Genomic DNA, 22,339 nt, shown 5'->3' on the forward strand with positions numbered 1-22,339 from the left:
TCACGTGGTTTTGATAAGTGACACGTAGGTTGCATGGCACGTTTCTATACTAGGATGCCGTTTGTGTTGTCTTTGATTCACGTGGTTTTGATAAGTGACACGTAGATTGCATGGCACGTTTCTATACTAGGATGCCGTTTGTGTTGTCTTTTATTCACGTGGTTTTGATAAGTGACACGTAGATTGAATGGCACGTTTCTAAACTAGGATGCCGTTTGTGTTGTCTTTGATTCACGTGATTTTGATAAGTGACACGTAGATTGCATGGCACGTTTCTATACTAGGATGTCATTTCTGTTTACTTTGATTCATGTGGTTTTGACACATCACATGCAGATTGTGTATAACGTTTCTGCTTTCTCTGATTCATGTGGTTTTCACACATCACATGTAGATTGTGTATAACGTTTCTGTTTTTTCTGATTCATGTGGTTTTCACACATCACATGTAGATTGTGTATAACGTTTCTGTTTTCTCTGATTCATGTGGTTTTCACACTTCACATGTAGATCGTGTATAACGTTTCTGTTTTCTGTTCTCCAGGATGACAACACAATGGTTGAATAATTGTATATGTTTAATTTTTTTATTGTGTAAGGTTAGTAACATAGAATTGTTTAAATATTGTCCTTACGTGTGACCTTAGCCAAACTCTGGTTGACATATTCTAGTCACATGATAACCAAACAACGCGAAGTGTTTGATTCCGAGAGTATATGTTTAGGAACCGAATTTACGAAATTGGCGTTCGGCATGACTCACAATGTGATGTTCAACATGGTGTTACACTGGATCAGTATACTTGTATTACCAAGTTGTTGTGTAACACAATTCTAGTTAATTTTCCACCTCTATTACCAGGTTGTTGTGTAACACGAAACTAGTTAATATACTACCTGTATAATCATGTTGTTGTGTAACACGATAGTAGTTAATATACTACCTGTATAACCAAGTTGTTGTGTAACACGATAGTAGTTAATATACTACCTGTATTACCATGTTGTTGTGTAACACGATAGTAGTTAATATACTACCTGTATAACCATGTTGTTGTGTAACACAATTCTAGTTACTATACTACCTGTATAACCAAATTGTTGTGTAACACGATACCAGTTAACATACTACCTGTATAACCAAGTTGTTGTGTAACACAATACTAGTTAATATACTACCTGCATTACCAGGTTGTTGTGTAACACGATAGTACTTAATATACTACCTGTATTACCATGTTGTTGTCTAACACAATAATAGTTAATATACTACCTGCATTACCATGTTGTTGTGTAACACGATACTAGTTAATATACTACCTGTATTACCAGGTTGTTGTGTAACACTATACTAGTTAATATACTACCTGCATTACCATGTTGTTGTGTAACACTATACTAGTTAATATACTACCTGTATTACCATGTTGTTGTGTAACACTATACTAGTTAATATACTACCTGCATTACCATGTTGTTGTGTAACACTATACTAGTTAATATACTACCTGCATTACCATGTTGTTGTGTAACACGATACTAGTTAATATACTACCTGTATTACCAGGTTGTTGTGTAACACTATACTAGTTAATATACTACCTGCATTACCATGTTGTTGTGTAACACTATACTAGTTAATATACTACCTGCATTACCATGTTGTTGTGTAACACTATACTAGTTAATATACTACCTGCATTACCAGGTTGTTGTGTAACACAATTCTAGTTAATATACTACCTGTATAACCAAGTTGTTGTGTAACACGATACCAGTTAATATACTACCGGTATTACCATGTTGTTGTCTAACACGATACTGGTTAATATACTACCTGTATTACCATGTTGTTGTGTGACACGATACTAGGTAATATACTACTTGTATTACCAGGTTGTTGTGTAACACGATACTAGTTAATATACTACCTGTATTACCAGGTTGTTGTGTAATACGATACTAGTTAATATACTACCTGTATTACCATGTTGTTGTGTAACACGATACTAGTTAATATACTACTTATATTACCAGGTTGTTGTGTAACACGATAGTAGTTAATATACTACTTGTATTACCAGGTTGTTGTGTAACACGATAGTAGTTAATGTACTACCTGTATTACCAGGTTGTTGTGTAATACGATACTAGTTAATATACTACCTGTATTACCATGTTGTTGTGTAACACGGTACTAGTTAATATACTACTTATATTACCAGGTTGTTGTGTAACACGATACTAGTTAATATACTACTTATAATACCAGGTTGTTGTGTAACACGATAATAGTTAATATACTACCTGTATTACCATGTTGTTGTGTAACACGATACTAGTTAATATACTACCTGTATAACCATGTTGTTGTGTAATACGATAGTAGTTAATATACTACCTGTATAACCATGTTGTTGTGTAACACGATAGTAGTTAATATACTACCTGTATTACCAGGTTGTTGTGTAATACGATACTAGTTAATATACTACCTGCATTACCAGGTTGTTGTGTAACACGATAGTAGTTAATATACTACCTGTATTACCAGGTTGTTGTGTAACACGATACCAGTTAATATACTACCTGTATTACCAGGTTGTTGTGTAACACGATACCAGTTAATATACTACTTGTATTACCAGGTTGTTGTGTAACACGATATTAGTTAATATACTACCTGTATTACCAGGTTGTTGTACAACACGATAGTAGTTAATATACTACTTGTATTACCATGTTGTTGTGTAACACGATACTAGTTAATATACTACTTGTATTACCATGTTGTTGTGTAACACGATAGTAGTTAATATACTACCTGTATTACCAGGTTGTTGTGTAACACGATACTAGTTAATATACTACTTATATTACCAGGTTGTTGTGTAACACGATAGTAGTTAATATACTACCTGTATTACCATGTTGTTGTGTAACACGATACTAGTTAATATACTACCTGTATAACCATGTTGTTGTGTAATACGATAGTAGTTAATATACTACTTATATTACCAGGTTGTTGTGTAACACGATACTAGTTAATATACTACTTGTATTACCAGGTTGTTGTGTAACACGATAGTAGTTAATATACTACTTGTATTACCAGGTTGTTGTGTAACACGATAGTAGTTAATATACTACCTGTATTACCAGGTTGTTGTGTAACACGATACCAGTTAATATACTACTTATATTACCAGGTTGTTGTGTAACACGATAGTAGTTAATATACTACCTGTATTACCAGGTTGTTGTGTAACACGATACCAGTTAATATACTACCTGTATTACCAGGTTGTTGTGTAACACGATACCAGTTAATATACTACTTGTATTACCAGGTTGTTGTGTAACACGATACTAGTTAATATACTACTTGTATTACCAGGTTGTTGTGTAACACGATACTAGTTAATATACTACCTGTATTACCAGGTTGTTGTGTAACACGATAGTAGTTAATATACTACCTGTATTACCAGGTTGTTGTGTAACACGATACTAGTTAATATACTACTTGTATTACCAGGTTGTTGTGTAACACGATAGTAGTTAATATACTACTTGTATTACCAGGTTGTTGTGTAACACGATAGTAGTTAATATACTACCTGTATTACCAGGTTGTTGTGTAACACGATAGTAGTTAATATACTACCTGTATTACCAGGTTGTTGTGTAACACGATAGTAGTTAATATACTACCTGTATTACCAGGTTGTTGTGTAACACGATACTAGTTAATATACTACTTGTATTACCAGGTTGTTGTGTAACACGATAGTAGTTAATATACTACTTGTATTACCAGGTTGTTGTGTAACACGATAGTAGTTAATATACTACTTGTATTACCAGGTTGTTGTGTAACACGATACTAGTTAATATACTACTTATATTACCAGGTTGTTGTGTAACACGATAGTAGTTAATATACTACCTGTATTACCAGGTTGTTGTGTAACACGATACTAGTTAATATACTACCTGTATTACCAGGTTGTTGTGTAACACGATACCAGTTAATATACTACTTGTATTACCAGGTTGTTGTGTAACACGATACTAGTTAATATACTACTTGTATTACCAGGTTGTTGTGTAACACGATAGTAGTTAATATACTACTTGTATTACCAGGTTGTTGTGTAACACGATACCAGTTAATATACTACTTGTATTACCAGGTTGTTGTGTAACACGATACCAGTTAATATACTACTTGTATTACCAGGTTGTTGGGTAACACGATACTAGTTAATATACTACCTGTATAACCATGTTGTTGTGTAATACGATGTCATATATTTTCAAACGTTGTTGAAAACCCATTATTTTACAACGTACACATCCTCTTAGCTCAGTTGTTGTCATACTTTCTTCTAACTCTTGTGTCTGACTGGGTGTTTTTTTATTCTTCGAATGTCTGTTGTAATCAGTATCAATCAGGTTCTCATATTGAATGTTATCTTCGTCAGTTCCTTCTACCTCTCACACCTGAGACTTATTTCTCCAATCAGTTCCACACGACTAAGTCTTCCCTCCGATCAGTTCTTCCCAGATTGTCTTGTCTCTAATAACTCCTCACCCGGGTCTTCTTCCCTCTGACAATCTGATCGTTTTCTCTCAGCATTACCTGTTCAGATCTGGAACTTTGTTATTGTTGTCACTCCCAGGTTGTTCTTTGCTTGGCTAGAGAGTGTTTCTCTATCAATATATTTGTTTCTAGCTAATACAGTCCTATGGTAGTGAATGATTGCTGATCGGTTTATAGAAGTGAATCTACCTTCCCTGTGTGTTGAATGACAGAGTTCCTTCCCATATCGTGCATGAATTATTTAGACTGTAAACTTGTCGTTTCTCTCGCCATTCTTGGGTAATCCCGTTAAAACAATTAAAAATTTACAAATCGGACATAATTACGTCACTTACCTCACTGGGTGACCTTGAGACACTTAAGAGATTGTTCAACCATCACGTCAGTGGTCTCTAACTGTTAAGGCCTAACTGTTAAGGCCCCTGTGCTCTGTCGAATCGGCGCAGCACAACAGAAGAGCATGATGGGCGCGGCTGATTTTAACACTTTATCAACGTGATGCATCTACGTAACTGTTGACATAGGAAGGCGGAGGCAGTTAAAGGGTCATAGTATACCTTCTCGAATCGATGCTCGCTTTACCTAGCACCTGCTAGGCTACGTTATTGTGATATTGGAGTACATGTAAACAAACAACTACCGATAACTCCCAGAACTAGACAATAAAGACCGACGCCCCTTGATCAAATATTCATTCAACGAGCGAACAAAGGTCAAACAGGGCAAGAGAGTCGACGTCCTACCGGTTCGGATTTGAAACAAATACAATGTATAGTTTTTAAATGGAAGCCAATAATGATGAGTGCTTCTTATCCAACAGGTGTTACATAATGGTAAAAATATACCCTAAAACGACACAACTACTTCATTTATGAATGTTTTAGCAACCTATTGTGTCAGGAGTTACTTGGCAACTGTCCAAAAATCAAACTCTTTCCCGCCCCCTCCCCCTAAAAATAAGAAGAAAGAACGTACTAGAATTTTCTCTTGAAGTTTCAGAAACACATCAGTATGTTAAGGTAACCCACACAGCATCATAAACACTAGCTAGTCAGTTGTTACAAAACACCAGCAGTTAGTGAGGTGTTAGGAAACAAAAATACGACGTCCTCGGAAGCTAGCGGTTAAAATATTTCTAATTGGTCTCTACAGTTGTTAGTTCGACTGTTGATCAAAAGGAGGACATGTTTTACAAACATGCAGATAAATTATCACATGTAAACTAAAAATAGTGTGTTTAATCTTTCCTGTAAACAAATACTTTGACAAATTGTAAATACACAGACTTTCCATGAGGCATGCTTATAAGTTCGAGCTACTCAGGCTTTACTTAATATAGGTACCTGTTTTATAAATGGTACCTTCCAGACTATCTTTAAGGTACCTGTTTTATAAATGGTACCTTCCAGACTATCTTTAAAGTATTTGTTTTATAAATGGTACCTTCCAGACTATCTTTAAGGTATCTGTTTTATAAATGGTACCTTCCAGACTATCTTTAAGGTACCTGTTTTATAAATGGTACCTTCCAGACTATCTTTAAGGTACCTGTTTTATAAATGGTACCTTCCAGACTATCTTTAAGGTACCTGTTTTATAAATGGTACCTTCAGACTATCTTTAAGGTACCTGTTTTATAAATGGTACCTTCCAGACTATCTTTAAAGTATCTGTTTTATAAATGGTACCTTCCAGACTATCTTTAAAGTATTTGTTTTATAAATGGTACCTTCCAGACTATCTTTAAGGTATCTGTTTTATAAATGGTACCTTCCAGACTATCTTTAAGGTACCTGTTTTATAAATGGTACCTTCCAGACTATCTTTAAGGTACCTGTTTTATAAATGGTACCTTCAGACTATCTTTAAGGTACCTGTTTTATAAATGGTACCTTCCAGACTATCTTTAAGGTACCTGTTTTATAAATGGTACCTTCCAGACTATCTTTAAAGTATCTGTTTTATAAATGGTACCTTCCAGACTATCTTTAAGGTATTTGTTTTATAAATGGTACCTTCCAGACTATCTTTAAGGCATCTGTCTTATAAATGGTACCTTCTAAAGCTTAAGGTCAATTTTCTCTAAGGTAAATGTTTCAGATTTTCTATATTTTAAGATTTGTCGTGTATCGACTCCACCAAGAACATTTTTGTGATAAGATATAGCAAAGAAATATTCAAATTGATATCGGTGTCTGTGATTACAAAGTTATATTTTGTAATATCTTCCCAGAAGACGTTCAGTCTGCTGTCTTCTATCTATTACAAAGTTATATTTTGTAATATCTTCCCAGAAGACGTTCAGTCTGCTGTCTTCTATCTATTACAAAGTTATATTTTGTAATATCTTCCCAGAAGACGTTCAGTCTGCTGTCTTCTATCTATTACAAAGTTATATTTTGTAATATCTTCCCAGAAGACGTTCAGTCTGCTGCCTTCTATCTATTACAACGTTATATTTTGTAATATCTTCCCAGAAGACGTTCAGTCTGCTGTCTTCTATCTATTACAAAGTTATATTTTGTAATATCTTCCCAGAAGACGTTCAATATGCTGTCTTCTATCTATTACAACGTTATATTTTGTAATATCTTCCCAGAAGACGTTCAGTCTGCTGTCTTCTATCTATTACAAAGTTATATTTTGTAATATCTTCCCAGAAGACGTTCAGTCTGCTGTCTTCTATCTATTACAAAGTTATATTTTGTAATATCTTCCCAGAAGACGTTCAGTCTGCTGTCTTCTATCTATTACAAAGTTATATTTTGTAATATCTTCCCAGAAGACGTTCAGTCTGCTGTCTTCTATCTATTACAAAGTTATATTTTGTAATATCTTCCCAGAAGACGTTCAGTCTGCTGCCTTCTATCTATTACAACGTTATATTTTGTAATATCTTCCCAGAAGACGTTCAGTCTGCTGTCTTCTATCTATTACAAAGTTATATTTTGTAATATCTTCCCAGAAGACGTTCAATATGCTGTCTTCTATCTATTACAACGTTATATTTTGTAATATCTTCCCAGAAGACGTTCAGTCTGCTGTCTTCTATCTATTACAAAGTTATATTTTGTAATATCTTCCCAGAAGACGTTCAGTCTGCTGTCTTCTATCTATTACAAAGTTATATTTTGTAATATCTTCCCAGAAGACGTTCAATATGCTGTCTTCTATCTATTACAAAGTTATATTTTGTAATATCTTCCCAGAAGACGTTCAGTCTGCTGTCTTCTATCTATTACAAAGTTATATTTTGTAATATCTTCCCAGAAGACGTTCAGTCTGCTGTCTTCTATCTATTACAAAGTTATATTTCTAACTATTTCTTATAATAACCTGTCTCCAACAAAACGGTCCACTTAACTGAAATACACGTGATTTACAGTTGTCCTAATAGCAGCAAGTATCGAGATAACAGTACGAGTGTAATTAAACAACTACATCTACTGGACCTGGCGAAGCGCTTCGGGATCTTATCTTAATTTAAGCCAAGCCTGATAACACAGTTTCCTTCAATTCCTGAAGGTGGCGTGCAGAGACAACGTGTAGTAGTAGGAACAGCATCACGAAATAAAACGAAACAGAAAGAATATGTTTTGTTTTTTATCTATTAACCTTAAAGACCTTGTTCTTCTACGGAAGATTTGATGTCAACCATATATCGTCATTACGTGTTACTCTGGCTTACCATACAATTCCACAAGGTACAACAAATATTTCATGGGTACTTATTAATAGTTGTTGTGATAAAAATTATGTCGCCCTCCAAAACAACAGGTCATTCCCCATGATGGTCAAATCTTTCCTACTGTTATTGTCCAAAAAACAAGTACAACTGAAGACAACAGACATGATTGTACTAATGTTATTAGAAAACGGAATAGAACAACTGGCAACAGTGACCATGTTTGTACCAGTGTTATTGTGAAAAACATTACTACAACTGGCAACAGTGACACTGTTTGTACCAGGTTACTGTACAGGACATTAGTACAACTGACAACAGTGACACTGTTTGTACCAGTTTACTGTACAGGACATTAGTACAACTGGCAACAGTGACCATGTTTGTACCAGTGTTATTGTGAAAAACATTACTACAACTGGCAACAGTGACCATGTTTGTACCAGTGTTATTGTGAAAAACATTACTACAACTGGCAACAGTGACCATGTTTGTACCAGTGTTATTGTACAGGACATTAGTACAATTGGCAACAGTGACCATGTTTGTACCAGTTTATTGTCCAGGACATTAGTACAACTGGCAACAGTGACCATGTTTGTACCAGTGTTATTGTGAAAACATTACTACAACTGGCAACAGTGACCATGTTTGTACCAGTGTTATTGTGAAAAACATTACTACAACTGGCAACAGTGACCATGTTTGTACCAGTGTTATTGTACGGGACATTAGTACAATTGGCAACAGTGACCATGTTTGTACCAGTTTATTGTCCAGGACATTAGTACAACTGGCAACAGTGACCATGTTTGTACCAGTGTTATTGTACAGGACATTAGTACAACTGGCAACAGTGACCATGTTTGTACCAGTGTTATTGTGAAAAACATTACTACAACTGGCAACAGTGACCATGTTTGTACCAGTGTTATTGTGAAAAACATTACTACAACTGGCAACAGTGACCATGTTTGTACCAGTGTTATTGTACAGGACATTAGTACAATTGGCAACAGTGACCATGTTTGTACCAGTTTATTGTCCAGGACATTAGTACAATTGGCAACAGTGACCATGTTTGTACCAGTTTATTGTCCAGGACATTAGTACAACTGGCAACAGTGACCATGTTTGTACCAGTGTTATTGTGAAAACATTACTACAACTGGCAACAGTGACCATGTTTGTACCAGTGTTATTGTGAAAAACATTACTACAACTGGCAACAGTGACCATGTTTGTACCAGTGTTATTGTACAGGACATTAGTACAATTGGCAACAGTGACCATGTTTGTACCAGTTTATTGTCCAGGACATTAGTACAATTGGCAACAGTGACCATGTTTGTACCTGTTTATTGTCCAGGACATTAGTACAACTGGCAACAGTGACCATGTTTGTACCAGTGTTATTGTGAAAACATTACTACAACTGGCAACAGTGACCATGTTTGTACCAGTGTTATTGTGAAAAACATTACTACAACTGGCAACAGTGACCATGTTTGTACCAGTGTTATTGTACAGGACATTAGTACAACTGGCAACAGTGACCATGTTTGTACCAGTGTTATTGTGAAAAACATTACTACAACTGGCAACAGTGACCATGTTTGTACCAGTGTTATTGTACAGGACATTAGTACAATTGGCAACAGTGACCATGTTTGTACCAGTTTATTGTCAGGACCTTAGTACAATTGGCAACAGTGACCATGTTTGTACCAGTTTATTGTCCAGGACATTAGTACAACTGGCAACAGTGACCATGTTTGTACCAGTGTTATTGTGAAAGACATTACTACAACTGGCAACAGTGACCATGTTTGTACCAGTTTATTGTCCAGGACATTAGTACAACTGGGAACAGTGACCATGTTTGTACCAGTGATATTGTCCAGGACATAAGTACAACTGACAACAATGATCATGTTTGTACCAGTGTTATTGTCCAGGACATTAGTACAACTGACAACAGTGACCATGTTTGTACCAGTGTTATTGTGAAAAACATTACTACAACTGACGACAGTGACCATGTTTGTACCAGTGTTATAAACAAAGTTAAATACAGTTACAAATATTAGCCATATTTTTCCCATTGTTACTGTTCAGTGTTAATAAACACATTGATTTCACTACTAACAATACGTAATGATGTCTTGAATACCTGACTGAAATACCACGGAAAACTGTCGTCACTGCATCCAAGACACTAAAATATTTGTCTATCTACAAGACTCAAACATCACGTATGTAACAAAAGCCGATGACTGTATATCTAGAAGAATCAAACATCACGAAACTAAAACCGATGTCTATGCATCTAACAGACTTTAACATCACGTATGTTGACTAAAACCGATGTCTATGCATCTAACAGACTTTAACATCACGTATGTTAACTAAAACCGATGTCTATGCATCTAACATACTTTAACATCACGTATGTTGACTAAAACCGATGTCTATGCATCTAACAGACTTTAACATCACGTATGTTGACTAGAACCGATGTCTATGCATCTAACAGACTTTAACATCACGTATGTTAACTAAAACCGATGTCTATGCATCTAACAGACTTTAACATCACAAATGTTAACTAAAACCGATGTCTATGCATCTGACAGACTTTAACATCACGTATGTTAACTAAAACCGATGTCTATGCATCTAATAGACTTTAACATCACGTATGTTAAATAAAACCAATGTCTATGCATCTAACAGACTTTAACATCACGTCTGTTAACTAAAACCTATGTCTATGCATCTAACAGACTTTAACATCACGTATGTTGACTAAAATCGATGTCTATGCATCTAACAGACTTTAACATCACGTATGTTAAATAAAACCAATGTCTATGCATCTAACAGACTTTAACATCACGTATGTTGACTAAAACCGATGTCTATGCATCTAACAGACTTTAACATCACGTATGTTGACTAAAACCGATGTCTATGCATCTAACAGACTTTAACATCACGTATGTTGACTAAAACCGATGTCTATGCATCTAACAGACTTTAACATCACGTATGTTGACTAGAACCGATGTCTATGCATCTAACAGACTTTAACATCACGTATGTTGACTAATACCGATGTTTATCTAGCAGAGTTCAGAATGCTTATTCCAACCGTTCGACCTAAACTTCTGTGATGTATTATTCTTACACAAAATACACTTACCTACTACCATGAAGTGCGAAACTTTCATTCACACGGAATACCTATTTTAAATACCGAAACGCAACGCTCAACTTTCTACCATCTTCTTCAGAGGAAGGTAGGTATCAAAGTGTTTGAAACTTCTACTGGGATGAAGCCCTCCTGAAGTAATGACCGATCAGAGGAAGGTAGGTATCAAAGTGTTTGAAACTTCTACTGGGATGAAGCCCTCCTGAAGTAATGACCGAACATTTGTACAAGTTCAGTGTGTGTCGCAGGGTTAAGTGTAGCGACACACGTGGGTGACGCTTTATAAAATGGCGTTTTGTTTGTTTGGAATAAAGCTCCACAGTGGGCTATCTGTGTTATGCCCACCACGGTAATTGAAACCATGTTTATGGCGGTGTGAAACCAATAATGGCGTCTTAAGATCTGATAGTTCATTTTTTACTGTTAAGCCCAAAGCTCTGTTACGTATCCAGAGCAGGTATCGAAACCCTAATTTTAGTGCCACAAGAACAGATTTGTCACCAGCCACCGGAAAGGGGCGAGCGATTATTAAGTAAACAAACAGTATCTTAGAGAAATGTTTATTAAAAATTTTCGCACCAATTCCAAAAATTAAAGTTAAATTCATGAGTAAATATAGCATTCAAAACTAATATAAAGATGACATAACGCTAAACATTTCATTGGTTATAAAATTACTAGAAAAATAGATTAAAGAAACACGTGACACGGTATACTACCACTAGACATTCCAAAGAAAACTATACGTTCTCCATAAAGTGAACTAACACGATAATTTAAATAACTCTCCATAAAATTACCAAAATTATCTATAAAGTAGTCGCATAAAATGACTATCTGTAATTACTAGAGATAACCGGCAATTACTAGAAATAACCAATAGTTACTAGAGATAACCTATAGTCACACTGTACTAAAGTAACTACATACAGTCACACTGTACAAAGGAAACTACATACAGTCACACTGTACAGAAGGAAACTACATACAGTCACACTGTACGAAGGAAGCTACATACAGTCACACTGTACTAAAGTAACTACATACAGTCACACTGTACTAAGGAGCTACATACAGTCACACTGTACTGAAGTAACTGCATACAGTAACACTAAACTAAAGTGACTACATACAGTCACATTGTACTAAAGTAACTACATACAGTTACACTGAACTAAAGTAACTAAATACAGTCACACTGTACCAAGGAGCTACATACAGTCACACTGTACTAAAGTAACTACATACAGTCACACTGTACTAAAGTAACTACATACAGTCACACCGTACTAGCATTAACTACATACAGTCACACTGTACTAAAGTAACTATATACAGTGACACTGCACTAAAAGTAACTACATACAGTCACACTGTACTAAGGAACTACATACAGTCACACTGTACTAAAGAGCTACATACAAGCACACTGTACTAAAGTAACTATATACAGTCACACTGTACTAAAGTAACTATATACAGTCACACTGTACTAAAGTAACTATATATAGTCACACTGTACTAAAGTACCTATATACAGTCACACTGTACTAAAGTAACTACATACAGTCACACTGTACTAAGGAGCTACATACAAGCACACTGTACTAAAGTAACTATATACGGTGACACTATACTAAAGTAACTATATACAGTCACACTGTACTAAAGTAACTATATACAGTCACACTGTACTAAAGTAACTATATACAGTGACACTGCACTAAAGTAACTACATACAGTCACACTGTACTAGGAGACTACATACAGTCACACTGTACTAAAGAGCTACATATAGTCACACTGTACTAAAGTAACTACATACAGTCACACTGTACTAAAGTAACTACATATAGTCACACTGTACTAAAGTAACTACATACAGTTACATTGTACTAAAGTAACTACATACAGTCACACTGAACTAAAGTAACTAAATACAGTCACACTGTACCAAGGAACTACATACAGTTACACTGAACTAAAGTAACTAAATACAGTCACACTGTACCAAAGGAACTACATACAGTCACACTGTACTAAAGTAACTACATACAGTCACACTGTACTAAAGTAACTACATACAGTCACACCGTACTAACGTAACTACATACAGTCACACTGTACTAAAGTAACTATATACAGTGACACTGCACTAAAGTAACTACATACAGTCACACTGTACTAAGGAGCTACATACAGTCACACTGTACTAAAGAGCTACATACAAACACACTGTACTAAAGTAACTATATACAGTCACACTGTACTAAAGTAACTATATACAGTCACACTGTACTAAAAGTAACTATATATAGTCACACTGTACTAAAGTACCTATATACAGTCACACTGTACTAAAGTAACTACATACAGTCACACTGTACTAAGGAGCTACATACAAGCACACTGTACTAAAGTAACTATATACAGTGACACTATACTAAAGTAACTATATACAGTCACACTGTACTAAAGTAACTATATACAGTCACACTGTACTAAAGTAACTATATACAGTGACACTGCACTAAAGTAACTACATACAGTCACACTGTACTAAGAGCTACATACAGTCACACTGTACTAAAGAGCTACATATAGTCACACTGTACTAAAGTAACTACATACAGTCACACTGTACTAAAGTAACTACATATAGTCACACTGTACTAAAGTAACTACATACAGTTACATTGTACTAAAGTACCTACATACAGTCACACTGAACTAAAGTAACTAAATACAGTCACACTGTACCAAGGAACTACATACAGTCACACTGTACTAAAGTAACTAAATACAGTCACACTGTACCAAGGGAACTACATACAGTCACACTGTACTAAAGTAACTACATACAGTCACACTGTACTAAAGTAACTACATACAGTCACACTGTACTAAAGTAACTACATATAGTCACACTGTACTAAGGAGCTACATACAATCACACTGTACTAGAGTAACTATATACAGTGACACTGTACTAAAGTAACTACATACAGTCACACTGTACTAAAGAGCTACATATAGTCACACTGTACTAAAGTAACTACATACAGTCACACTGTACTAAAGTAACTACATATAGTCACACTGTACTAAAGTAACTACATATAGCCACACTGTACTAAGGGGTTACATGTAGCCACACTGTACTAAAGTAACTACATACAGTCACACTGTACAAAGGAAACTACATACAGTCACACTGTACTAAAGGAAGCTACATACAGTCACACTGTACTAAAGTAACTACATATAGCCACACTGAACTAAGGTAACTACATATAGTCACACTGTACTAAAGTACCTACATACAGTCACACTGTACTAAAGTAACTACATACAGTTACACTGTACTAAAGTAACTACATACAGTCACACTGTACTAAGGAGCTACATACAGTCACACTGTACTAAGGAGCTACATACAGTCACACTGTACTAAAGAGCTACATATAGTCACACTGTACTAAAGTAACTACATATAGTCACACTGTACTAAAGTACCTATATACAGTCACACTGTACTAAAGTAACTACATACAGTCACACTGTACTAAGGAGCTACATACAATCACACTGTACAAAGTAACTATATACAGTGACACTGTACTAAAGTAACTACATACAGTCACACTGTACTAAGGAGCTACATACAGTCACACTGTACTAAAGAGCTACATATAGTCACACTGTACTAAAGTAACTACATACAGTCACACTGTACTAAAGTAACTACATATAGTCACACTGTACTAAAGTAACTACATACAGTTACATTGTACTAAAGTACCTACATACAGTCACACTGAACTAAAGTAACTAAATACAGTCACACTGTACCAAGAAACTACATACAGTCACACTGTCCTAAAGTAACTACATACAGTCACACTGTACTAAAGTAACTACTAAAGTACTAAACTACTAAAGTAACTACATACAGTCACACTGTACTAAGGAGACTACATACAGTCACACTGTACTAAAGTAACTACATATAGTCACACTGTACTAAGGAGCTACATACAGTCACACTGTACTAAAGAGCTACATATAGTCACACTGTACTAAAGTAACTACATACAGTCACACTGTACTAAAGTAACTACATATAGTCACACTGTACTAAAGTAACTACATATAGCCACACTGTACTAAGGTTACATGTAGCCACACTGTACTAAAGTAACTACATACAGTCACACTGTACAAAGGAAACTACATACAGTCACACTGTACTAAAGTAACTACATATAGTCACACTGTACTAAGGAGCTACATACAATCACACTGTACTAAAGTAACTATATACAGTGACACTGTACTAAAGTAACTACATACAGTCACACTGTACAAAGGAAACTACATACAGTCACACTGTACTAAAGTAACTACATATAGTCACACTGTACTAAGGAGCTACATACAATCACACTGTACTAAAGTAACTATATACAGTGACACTGTACTAAAGTAACTACATACAGTCACACTGTACTAAGGAGCTACATACAGTCACACTGTACTAAAGAGCTACATATAGTCACACTGTACTAAAGTAACTACATACAGTCACACTGTACTAAAGTAACTACATATAGTCACACTGTACTAAAGTAACTACATATAGCCACACTGTACTAAGGGTTACATGTAGCCACACTGTACTAAAGTAACTACATACAGTCACACTGTACAAAGAAACTACATACAGTCACACTGTACTAAAGTAGCTACATACAGTCACACTGTACTAAAGTAACTACATATAGCCACACTGAACTAAGGTAACTACATACAGTCACACTGTACAAAGGAAACTACATACAGTCACACTGTACGAAGGAAACTACATACAGTCACACTGTACTAAAGTAACTACATATAGCAACACACTGAACTAAGGTAACTACATATAGTCACACTGTACTAAAGTACCTACATACAGTTACACTGTACTAAAGTAACTACATACAGTCACACTGTACTAAGGAGCTACATACAGTCACACTGTACTAAAGAGCTACATATAGTCACACTGTACTAAAGTAACTACATATAGTCACACTGTACTAAGGTAACTACATACAGTTATACTGTACTAAAGTACCTACATACAGTCACACTGTACTAAGGTAACTACATATAGTCACACTGTACTAAAGTAACTACATATAGCACACACTGTACTAAGGGTTACATGTAGCCACACTGTACTAAAGTAACTACATCAGTCACACTGTACAAAGGAAACTACATACAGTCACACTGTACGAAGGAAGCTACATACAGTCACACTGTACTAAAGTAACTACATATAGCCATACTGTACTAAAGTAACTACATACAGTCACACTGTACTAAAGTAACTACATACAGTCACAGTGTACTAAGGAGGTACATACAATCACACTGCAACTAAAGTAACTACATACAGTCACACTGTAGTAAAAGCTACATACAGTCATACTGTACTAAAGTAACTACATACAGTCACACTGTAGTAAAAGCTACATACAGTCACACTGTATTAAGGAGCTACATACAGTCACACTGTACTAAAATAACTACATGTAGTCACACTGTACTAAAGTAACTATATAGAGTCACACTGTACTAAGGAGCTACATATAGTCACACTGTACTAAAGAAACTACATACAGTCACACTGTACTTAAGTAACTACATACAGTAACACTGTACTAAGGAGCTACATACAATCACACTGTACTAAAGTAACTATATACAGTGACACTGTACTAAAGTAACTACATACAGTCACACTGTACTAAGGAGCTACATACAGTCACACTGTACTAAAGAGCTACATATAGTCACACTGTACTAAAGTAACTACATACAGTCACACTGTATTAAAGTAACTACATATAGTCACACTGTACTAAGGGCTACATACAGTCACACTGTACTAAGGTAACTACATATAGTCACACTGTACTAAAGTAACTACATATAGTCACACTGTACTAAGGAGTTACATGTAGCCACACTGTACTAAAGTAACTACATACAGTCACACTGTACTAAGGAGCTACATACAGTCACACTGTACTAAGGTAACTACATAGAGTCACACTGTACTAAAGTAACTACATACAGTCACACTGTACTGAAGTAACTACATATAGACACACTGTACTAAAGTATCTACATACAGTCACACTGTACTGAGGGGTTACATATAGCCACACTGTACTAAGGTAACTACATATAGTCACACTGTACTAAAATAACTACATATAGTCACACTGTACTAAAGTACCTATATACAGTCACACTGTACTAAAGTAACTACATACAGTCACACTGTACTAAGGAGCAACATACAGTCACACTGTACTAAAGAGCTACATATAGTCACACTGTACTAAAGTAACTACATACAGTCACACTGTACCAAGAAACTACATACAGTCACACTGTACTAAAGTAACTACATACAGTCACACTGTACAAAGGAAACTACATACAGTCACACTGTACGAAGGAAGCTACATTCAGTCACACTGTACTAAAGTAACTATATACAGTGACACTGTACTAAAGTAACTACATATAGCCACACTGAACTAAGGTAACTACATATAGTCACACTGTACTAAAGTACCTACATACAGTCACACTGTACTAAAGTAACTACATACAGTTACACTGTACTAAAGTAACTACATACAGTCACACTGTACTAAGGAGCTACATACAGTCACACTGTACTAAAGAGCTACATATAGTCACACTGTACTAAAGTAACTACATATAGTCACACTGTACTAAAGTACCTATATACAGTCACACTGTACTAAAGTAACTACATACAGTCACACTGTACTAAGGAGCAACATACAGTCACACTGTACTAAAGAGCTACATATAGTCACACTGTACTAAAGTAACTACATACAGTCACACTGTACCAGAAACTACATACAGTCACACTGTACTAAAGTAACTACATACAGTCACACTGTACTAAAGTAACTACATACAGTCACACCGTACTCACGTAACTACATACAGTCACACTGTACTAAAGTGACTACATATAGTCACACTGTACTAAGGAGCTACATACAGTCACACTGTACTAAAGAGCTACATATAGTCACACTGTACTAAAGTAACTACATACAGTCACACTGTACTAAAGTAACTACATATAGTCACACTGTACTAAAGTAACTACATATAGCCACACTGTACTAAGGGTTACATGTAGCCACACTGTACTAAAGTAACTACATACAGTCACACTGTACAAAGAAACTACATACAGTCACACTGTACTAAAGTAACTACATATAGTCACACTGTACTAAGGAGCTACATACAATCACACTGTACTAAAGTAACTATATACAGTGACATTGTACTAAAGTAACTACATACAGTCACACTGTACAAAGAAACTACATACAGTCACACTGTACTAAAGTAACTACATATAGTCACACTGTACTAAGGAGCTACATACAATCACACTGTACTAAAGTAACTATATACAGTGACACTGTACTAAAGTAACTACATACAGTCACACTGTACTAAGGAGCTACATACAGTCACACTGTACTAAAGAGCTACATATAGTCACACTGTACTAAAAGTAACTACATACAGTCACACTGTACTAAAGTAACTACATATAGTCACACTGTACTAAAGTAACTACATATAGCCACACTGTACTAAGGAGTTACATGTAGCCACACTGTACTAAAGTAACTACATACAGTCACACTGTACAAAGGAAACTACATACAGTCATACTGTACGAAGGAAGCTACATACAGTCACACTGTACTAAAGTAACTACATATAGCCACACTGAACTAAGGTAACTATATATAGTCACACTGTACTAAAGTACCTACATACAGTTACACTGTACTAAAGTAACTACATACAGTCACACTGTACTAAGGGCTACATACAGTCACACTGTACTAAAGAGCTACATATAGTCACACTGTACTAAAGTAACTACATATAGTCACACTGTACTAAGGTAACTACATACAGTTATACTGTACTAAAGTACCTACATACAGTCACACTGTACTAAGGTAACTACATATAGTCACACTGTACTAAAGTAACTACATATAGCCACACTGTACTAAGGGGTTACATGTAGCCACACTGTACTAAAGTAACTACATAAGTCACACTGTACAAAGGAAACTACATACAGTCACACTGTACGAAGGAAGCTACATACAGTCACACTGTACTAAAGTAACTACATATAGCCATACTGTACTAAAGTAACTACATACAGTCACACTGTACTAAAGTAACTACATTACAGTCACAGTGTACTAAGGAGGTACATACAATCACACTGCAACTAAAGTAACTACATACAGTCACACTGTAGTAAAGCTACATACAGTCATACTGTACTAAAGTAACTACATACAGTCACACTGGTAAAAGCTACATACAGTCACACTGTATTAAGGAGCTACATACAGTCACACTGTACTAAAATAACTACATGTAGTCACACTGTACTAAAGTAACTATATAGAGTCACACTGTACTAAGGGCTACATATAGTCACACTGTACTAAAGAAACTACATACAGTCACACTGTACTTAAGTAACTACATACAGTAACACTGTACTAAGGAGCTACATACAATCACACTGTACTAAAGTCACTATATACAGTGACACTGTACTAAAAGTAACTACATACAGTCACACTGTACTAAGGAGCTACATACAGTCACACTGTACTAAAGGCTACATATAGTCACACTGTACTAAAGTAACTACATACAGTCACACTGTATTAAAGTAACTACATATAGTCACACTGTACTAAAGTAACTACATACAGTTATATTGTACTAAAGTACCTACATACAGTCACACTGTACTAAGGTAACTACATATAATCACACTGTACTAAAGTAACTACATATAGTCACACTGTACTAAGGAGTTATGTAGCCACACTGTACTAAAGTAACTACATACAGTCACACTGTACTAAGGTAACTACATAGAGTCACACTGTACTAAAGTAACTACATACAGTCACACTGTACTAAAGTAACTACATATAGACACACTGTACTAAAGTATCTACATACAGTCACACTGTACTGAGGGGTTACATATAGCCACACTGTACTAAAGTAACTACATACAATCACACTGTACTAAAGTAACTACATACAGTCACACTGTACTAAAGTAACTACATACAGTAACACTGTACTAAGGTAACTACATACAGTTACACTGTATTAAAGTAACTACATACAGTTACACTGTACTAAGGTAACTACATATAGTCACACTGTACTAAAATAACTACATACAGTTATACTGTACTAAAGTACCTACATACAGTCACACTGTACTAAGGTAACTACATATAGTCACACTGTACTAAAGTAACTACATACAGTCACACTGTACAAAACTACATACAGTCACACTGTGCGAGAGGAAGCTACATACAGTCACACTGTACTAAAGTAACTACATATAGCCACACTGTACTAAGGTAACTACATATAGTCACTGTACTAAAGTACCTACATACAGTCACACTGTACTAAAGTAACTACATACAGTCACACTGTACTAAAGTAACTACATACAGTCACACTGTACTAAAGTAACTACATACAGTCACACTGTACTAAGGGAGCTACATACAGTCACACTGTACTAAAGAGCTACATATAGTCACACTGTACTAAAGTAACTACATACAGTCACACTGTACTAAAGTAACTACATATAGTCACACTGTACTAAAGTAACTACATACAGTTACATTGTACTAAAGTACCTACATACAGTCACACTGAACTAAAGTAACTAAATACAGTCACACTGTACCAAGAAACTACATACAGTCACATGTACTAAAGTAACTACATACAGTCACACTGTACTAAAGTAACTACATACAGTCACACCGTACTAACGTAACTACATACAGTCACACTGTACTAAAGTAACTACATATAGTCACACTGTACTAAGGAGCTACATACAGTCACACTGTACTAAAGAGCTACATATAGTCACACTGTACTAAAGTAACTACATACAGTCACACTGTACTAAAGTAACTACATATAGTCACACTGTACTAAAGTAACTACATATAGCCACACTGTACTAAGGGTTACATGTAGCCACACTGTACTAAAGTAACTACATACAGTCACACTGTATGTGAGGGAAGCTACATACAGTCACACTGTACTAAGGAGCTACATACTGTCACACTGTTCTAAAGTAACTACATACAGTCACACTGTACTAAAGTAATTACATATAGTCACACTGTACTAAGGAGCTACATACAATCACACTGTACTAAAAGTCACTGTACTAACTACATACAGTCACACTGTACTAAGGAGCTACATACAGTCACACTGTACTAAAGAGCTACATATAGTCACACTACAGTGACACACTGTACATACGAGTAACTATATACATCCAGTCACACTGTACTAAAGTAACTACATATAGTCACACTGTACTAAAGTAACTACATACAGTCACACTGTACTAAAGTAACTACATACAGTCACTGTACTAAAGTAGGCTACATACAGGTCACACTGTACTAAGACTACATTCAGTCCACACTGTTCTAAAGTAACTACATACAGTCACACTGTACTAAGGAGCTACATACAGTCACACTGTTCTAAAGTAATTACATACAGTCACACTGTACTAAAGTAAGTACATACAGACACACTGTACTAAAGTATCTACATACAGTCACACTGTACTAAAGTAACTACATACAGT

At 35.4% G+C, this 22,339-nt stretch overlaps 1 protein-coding gene and 1 pseudogene across 3 annotated transcripts in view; one reads left to right on the forward strand and one right to left on the reverse strand.

Annotated features, from left to right (window-relative positions):
• Positions 1 to 5,101, reverse strand: part of LOC143247856 (uncharacterized) — a 393,539-nt gene extending 388,438 nt beyond the window's left edge. The window contains exon 1 of one of the 2 annotated variants that reach the window (XM_076496404.1): positions 4,945 to 5,100. The gene's annotated coding sequence lies outside the window, so the exon portion shown is untranslated. Of the gene's footprint in view, positions 1 to 4,944 lie in introns of both variants that reach the window. The other variant, XM_076496405.1, reaches the window with a different exon arrangement.
• Positions 1 to 22,339, forward strand: part of LOC143245999 (fatty acid hydroxylase domain-containing protein 2-like) — a 40,316-nt pseudogene that overhangs the window by 1,152 nt on the left and 16,825 nt on the right. The window contains exons 2-3 of the transcript XR_013025713.1: positions 9,075 to 9,320; positions 10,145 to 10,336. The product of XR_013025713.1 is annotated as a fatty acid hydroxylase domain-containing protein 2-like (transcript). The remainder of the gene's footprint in view (positions 1 to 9,074; positions 9,321 to 10,144; positions 10,337 to 22,339) is intronic.

The sequence above is a fragment of the Tachypleus tridentatus genome, chromosome 3, assembly GCF_004210375.1.
Source record: "Tachypleus tridentatus isolate NWPU-2018 chromosome 3, ASM421037v1, whole genome shotgun sequence".
Taxonomy (NCBI): domain Eukaryota; kingdom Metazoa; phylum Arthropoda; class Merostomata; order Xiphosura; family Limulidae; genus Tachypleus; species Tachypleus tridentatus.